This window comes from Electrophorus electricus, chromosome 6, assembly GCF_013358815.1.
Source record: "Electrophorus electricus isolate fEleEle1 chromosome 6, fEleEle1.pri, whole genome shotgun sequence".
Lineage (NCBI taxonomy): Eukaryota > Metazoa > Chordata > Actinopteri > Gymnotiformes > Gymnotidae > Electrophorus > Electrophorus electricus.
The window spans coordinates 1,171,485-1,177,500 of record NC_049540.1 but is presented as its reverse complement, the minus strand read 5'-3'; positions in this window follow the sequence as shown (position 1 = coordinate 1,177,500).

Here is a 6,016-nt window from a genome sequence, read left to right as displayed (position 1 = left end):
ATGGTAATCCCTCCAGATAGGACTGAAACCATCTCCAAGCAGAGCCAGTCACACCGAGCCTGGACAGAGCAGAGAGGAGAATGTTGTGGTTTACTGCGTCAAAGGCTGACGAAAGGTGCATAAGTATCAAGACAGATGACAGTTTGTCAGCTTTAGCAGCATGAAGTTTCTCCATCACTGCTATGAGGGCCCTTTCTGTAGAATATGCCGGTTTGTTGCCAGACTGATTGGGATCATGCAGCTGGTTCTGGGTGAGAAAAAGAGACAATTGATTATAAACTGCTCGTTCAAGGGCTTTTGAGAAGAAAGAGAGAAGTGATACTGGTCTGTAGTTGGTAACGCTGGAGCTGTCAAGTGTGGCCTTCTTGAGGATTGGTACCACCCTGGCGGTTTTGAATGCAGTAGGCACGTATCCAGAAGATAAGGAGTTGTTGCTGATGACAGAGATGAAAGGAAGCAGATCTCTTGCGATTGTCTGGAACAGAGCAGAAGGAATCGGATCCAGCGGACATGTAGTCGGATTGCTGGAAGTCAGGAGTTGAAGAATTTCATCTGAGGAGAGAGGAGAAAAAGAAGTCAGAGAGTTGGATGTTGGGGAATGTACATTGGTTGGAGGAGTGAGAACAGAGGAAAAGGACTGGCGGATTGCTGCAACCTTCTCCTCAAAGAAGGTGATAAAATCCTCCGGAGTAAGAGATGAGGAAAGAGGGGGAGGATTAAGGAGATAAGAAAAAATAGTGAAGAGCTTGCGTGGATCAGATGATTTGAATTTCTCTCTGAAGTAGGATGACTTTGCAGATGTTACTTCCAGTGAGAACTTGGAAAGGAGAGACTGGTATGAGCTGAGGTCTGAATCTATGTGAGATTTCCTCCACCTCCTCTCTGCAGTCCTTAGTTCTCTCCTGTGGCAGCAAAGTATTTGTTAGCCAGGTGGCAGGTGGGGAGGACTTAGTGCGTCTAGAGGAGAGAGGGCACAGAAGATTCATTGATGAGGAGAGTGTAGAAATGAAAGTATTTGGAACTGTATCCAAAGAGAGAGAGGATAGAGAGTCAGGGTGAGGAAGGGTGGACAAAATAGTAGAAGTAAGGGAAGAGGGAGTTATGGAGTGCAGATTGTGATGGAGGGAGGAGGAACACGTTGGGGAGGACTGGATGGAAAGAGGAGGAAGGGAGAGAGAGGATAGAAAGTGATGGTCTGAGAGGTGGAGGTGGTGACTGTGATGTCCGATGTTGTGGTGGTCCGGGTGAAGATCAGGTCCAGAACATTGCCCGCTTTGTGAGTCAGAGGAGAGTGGTTGAGGGTGAGGTGGAATGCTGTCAACAGCAGAAGGATGCAGGAGGAATGCAGCTTGTCTGATGGAAGGTTGAAGTCAGCAAGAAGAATTAATGGATTTCCTTCAATGGGGAAATGACTCAGAAGGATGTGGAGCTCATCACTGAAGTGATCTAGGGAACCTGGAGGGTGGTAGATGGCAATGATAAGAAGTTTGGTGGGGACACTGTCATGGCATGAAATTCAAAAGAGGAAATGGAAAGTGTAGAGAAGGAAAGTGGAGTGAAACGCCACTCTGGAGACATTAGTAAACCTGTGCCACCACCCCTGCTGAGACGCCTCGGAGAATGTGTGGATGAAAAGGCAGAGGACAGGACAGCCGGAGTCACTGAGATGCCTCGGAGAACGTGTGGGTGAAAAGGCAGAGGACAGGGCAGCCGGAGTCACTGAGACGCCTCGGAGAATGAGTGGATGAAAAGGCAGAGGACAGGGCAGCCGGAGTCACTGAGACGCCTCGGAGAATGTGTGGATGGAAAGGCAGAGGACAGGGCAGCCGGAGTCACTGAGACGCCTCGGAGAATGTGTGGATGGAAAGGCAGAGGACAGGGCAGCCGGAGTCACTGAGACGCCTCGGAGAATGTGTGGATGGAAAGGCAGAGGACAGGGCAGCCGGAGTCACTGAGACGCCTCGGAGAATGTGTGGATGAAAAGGCAGAGGACAGGGCAGCCGGAGTCACTGAGACGCCTCGGAGAATGTGTGGATGAAAAGGCAGAGGACAGGGCAGCCGGAGTCACTGAGACGCCTCGGAGAATGTGTGGATGGAAAGGCAGAGGACAGGGCAGCCGGAGTCACTGAGACGCCTCGGAGAATGTGTGGATGGAAAGGCAGAGGACAGGGCAGCCGGAGTCACTGAGACGCCTCGGAGAATGTGTGGATGAAAAGGCAGAGGACAGGGCAGCCGGAGTCACTGAGACGCCTCGGAGAATGTGTGGATGAAAAGGCAGAGGACATGGCAGCCGGAGTCACTGAGACGCCTCGGAGAATGAGTGGATGAAAAGGCAGAGGACAGGGCAGCCGGAGTCACTGAGACACCTCGGAGAATGAGTGGATGAAAAGGCAGAGGACAGGGCAGCCGGAGTCTCCGCGTTCTCAGGAGTGATCCATGTTTCTGTCAGAGCCAGGAAGTGTAGGAAGTGGAGGGATGCTAATGCTGAGACGCCTCGGAGAATGTGTGGATGAAAAGGCAGAGGACAGGGCAGCCGGAGTCACCGAGTTCTCAGGGGAGATCCATGTTTCTGTTAGAGCCAGGAAGTGTAGGAAGTGGAGGGATGCTAATGCTGAGATGAAGTCAGCCTTCTGGACCGCAGACTGGCAGTTCCAGAGCACTCCTGCCACCAGGATATGTGATGGTGTGAAGCGTTGTGAGTCATTGAGGTTGCTGAGATTGAGACGTCTATGATTATGTCGAGGAGATCTGTGGGATATGTGGACAGGAATTTTGAAGCACATTTCAGATGCTAGATTTGTGGATGTATGAGATAAAGGATTGAGATAATATGAGAAGATAGCTGAGTTTGTGAAGTCCTGTAGGTGAGATGTAGATGAACTGATTGAGAGTACCACCAAACCTTCTCCAAATGTTGATTCGTCCTAATTTAACTCAGTTCAATAAGTGCTGAGCCCGCCCCTCAATTCACACCTAAAGTCAGAGCGAAACTTAACCAACCAGATGATAATCCAATGAGACAAACCAAAGCACACTAACCTCAGTCAACTGCTGAGTCATTTGTTCTCCAAATGTTTTGAGCTCCTGTTGCATTGTCTTGCTGTCTATACACTTCATCTTGTTCCCTCTGCATCTTCATCTAGTCTTCTGGTCCTTTCTGCATAACATCCTGTTTCCTTTCCAGTTTTTCTTCCATTCTTCTAATTTCTCGTCAAACGTCGTCTTGTTCTTCTGATTCTATTCTTACTTCCCCTTCCATCCTTCGTCTCGGAGGGCTGCTCTTTCTGTTAGTACTCGGCTATAGTTCACGTCTCCATCTGTCCTCCCTGTATGGAGTATTTGGACGAAATCCAGCATCATGGGATCTGGTCACAGCTCTTGGGGTTGCCAGTAGACCTCTTGGATGAAATTCTGTTTCTGGACTTATGTGAGTTCCCGCTAGGAATGGATTTATTTGTTGAATGAAGGGGTTCCACTGGGCTTAGTAGGGGTGGGTTTAATTGAGATGTCCCACTCCTAGATCAATAGCCTGGTGTCCTCAGTTCTTCAGTTGGGTTTCTGGCTTTCATCAGGTGATTTTATTCTCGCTGTACCCCTCACTTTCACTTCTGCTTCCGCCCATTCTCTTGTTGCTAATACTGAGTATATTCTTGCTGTTTTCTTCTGGTTTGGGACGTAGGGTGGTGGTTCCTCTTTTACTGTTTGAGGTTACTCATAGCACACGTCTGGTTCATTTTTCTTTTTGTATTCCAATTCTTTTGCCTTTAACTTGTCTTGCATGTTTTTCAAATGCTCGTAATATTACCAGTTCACATTGTTTAATCGCTCGAGTTTTCTTTGTACTGTTCACCTTCTCTATAAGTCCCTTAACTATTTGGCAGGTTTCTTCATCAAAGGACCCTCTCACAGGCCTCTGCTTTTCCTTTTCTTCAGTCGTTTTGTTCCATCTTTTCATAAGGATCATTAGTTCCTTGTTTGTCCCTTTTGACAGGATCATGTCTAGGGGTGTGATCTCTTTTATTACTCTTTTATTACTTGGTGTCTTCAGTTATAAAATAAACAAAACAATATCAATCAAAACAAATAAATCAAAATATGTGTGCTGATCAAATCTATTTCCCTATTACGACAACAGTGTGTGTGTGTGTGCTTACAGCTCCTTCCCTGGATGTGGGGGGCTGGCTGTGTGTGTGGGGGGGGGGGCTCTCGCTCACCCTCCTCCTTGTGGTCTCTCTCTAATGGCTCCCTCACACTATTCTGTGTATCAGCAAAAAGCCCTACTGCAACTCCCTGCTAAAACAAAACACAGTACTATACTTGCAATTCCCAACATTTACACTTGCTGCATACATTTAAATCACTCACTTATGCTCCTCACTTGCTCTGTGTCTACATGGGGTCCATTTTGAGTGAACCTCTTGTATGAACTTGTTAGTTCTGGGGCAAGTATAAGCATGATGCATCATATGTATAATGCCTTACAATCGGCGTTCATGTTCACTTATCACTTCATAAGCATTATGTGTGCGTGTCGTAAAAGCCTCTAACTCGCCATTGGGTCTTGGTATTCTATACAATGGTTCTTATTTTTTTAACAGCATATCAAAAGTTCCCTTTCTAACTTCCTGCTGCCCCTCAAAAAAAATCCCAAAGCTTAATGTTTCCTCTTCCTACAGTTTGTGTGAAGTATGGCTCAGATGAGCCACCCTTCCATCATGACGATAAGCCATCACCAACATGGAAGTAGTCAGCCCCCTTCCCAATAAACCTGTCGCTTGTCTATCATTACAAAACCCTCAAACCCTTTACACTGCCTCCCATCATCCAGAACAGGCAGTGGTTCAGGCGGTCGCCACAGTAACTGCTCCAGTCCAACTGTTGCTCCTACAGGTACTTGCCTAAACAACAACTGCAGTCCACGGAGCCTTTTTCCAATCCTTATTCTTTCCCTTAACCTAAGACGAGGAAATACAGCCTCAACTTCAACCAGTTTATGCCACTTAGTCAGCTGATGCAGTTTAGGATTTATTAACTCTAACGATTGCCGACACTCCACACCTGGTGAGTTTCTCTATATTTTCTCAAGCCAAAAATGCATTCGCACTTCATGCATCTCACTTAACAGATCGCTCTCCATATGATTGTTTTAGCCGCAAATCTATTCTGTAAGGGTTGGCGCCAGGCCGAGGCCCCTTCCGGCCACCAGAGGGAGGCCTCGAGTCAACCAAGCCACTAATCAGGCTTAACACCCAACAGCTGGGCTAGACCTTATATAAGCCCAGTGAAGCAGTCACTCAGTGCTGGGTCTTTGCCGAAGTTCTGAGCAAAGCGCCTAACCCGTAACGTAACGTAACGTAACGTAACGTAACGTAACGTAACGTAACGTAACGTATTGTGGGCTGTTGTGCTACACCTCACTTCTGTACTGCAAGTGTGTCTGTTTTCCCATGTCCCTTTCCCTCTTGAGTCCCTCTCTCCGGAGGCTTCCCTTAGCCAGTCAAGTTGCTCCCTGTTTTCTGGTTTTGTTTGGGAAGTTTGAGTTTGAGTTTTCCCAGTGCATCGGGGTTGCCGTTCTTCTGTGGTGTCCTTTGTTCTCCCTTTTTTCTACACCTGGTGTGGTGTTTAGTTTTTCCCCAAAGCTCTAACTTTTCAGCACACGGGCGCACCATTGTTGGGGCATGTTGGTATCATCACCCAGCTGAGCTGGGTTTGAGACCACTTTACATATTCCCTCAATTCTAAGTTGTTTTGTTGGATTTAACTTATTAATGTATTGACTTTGCCAGACCTTACTTGGGTAAACTAGATATTCATTGACCCAAATGAATTGCTATTAAGCGCCACTCGCTCTGGTGAACCTCCTTATCCCGTAATTAACTCCACCATCTCCATTCGCTACTGCGAATGTATGTACGTGCCCTTTGGCCGTAACTCGCCGGCAAGGTTTTATATTCAGTCTGACTCTTTGGTTTTACGTATCTCTGAAACGTTTGTACTTTTGCGTAGGCACTTTTAC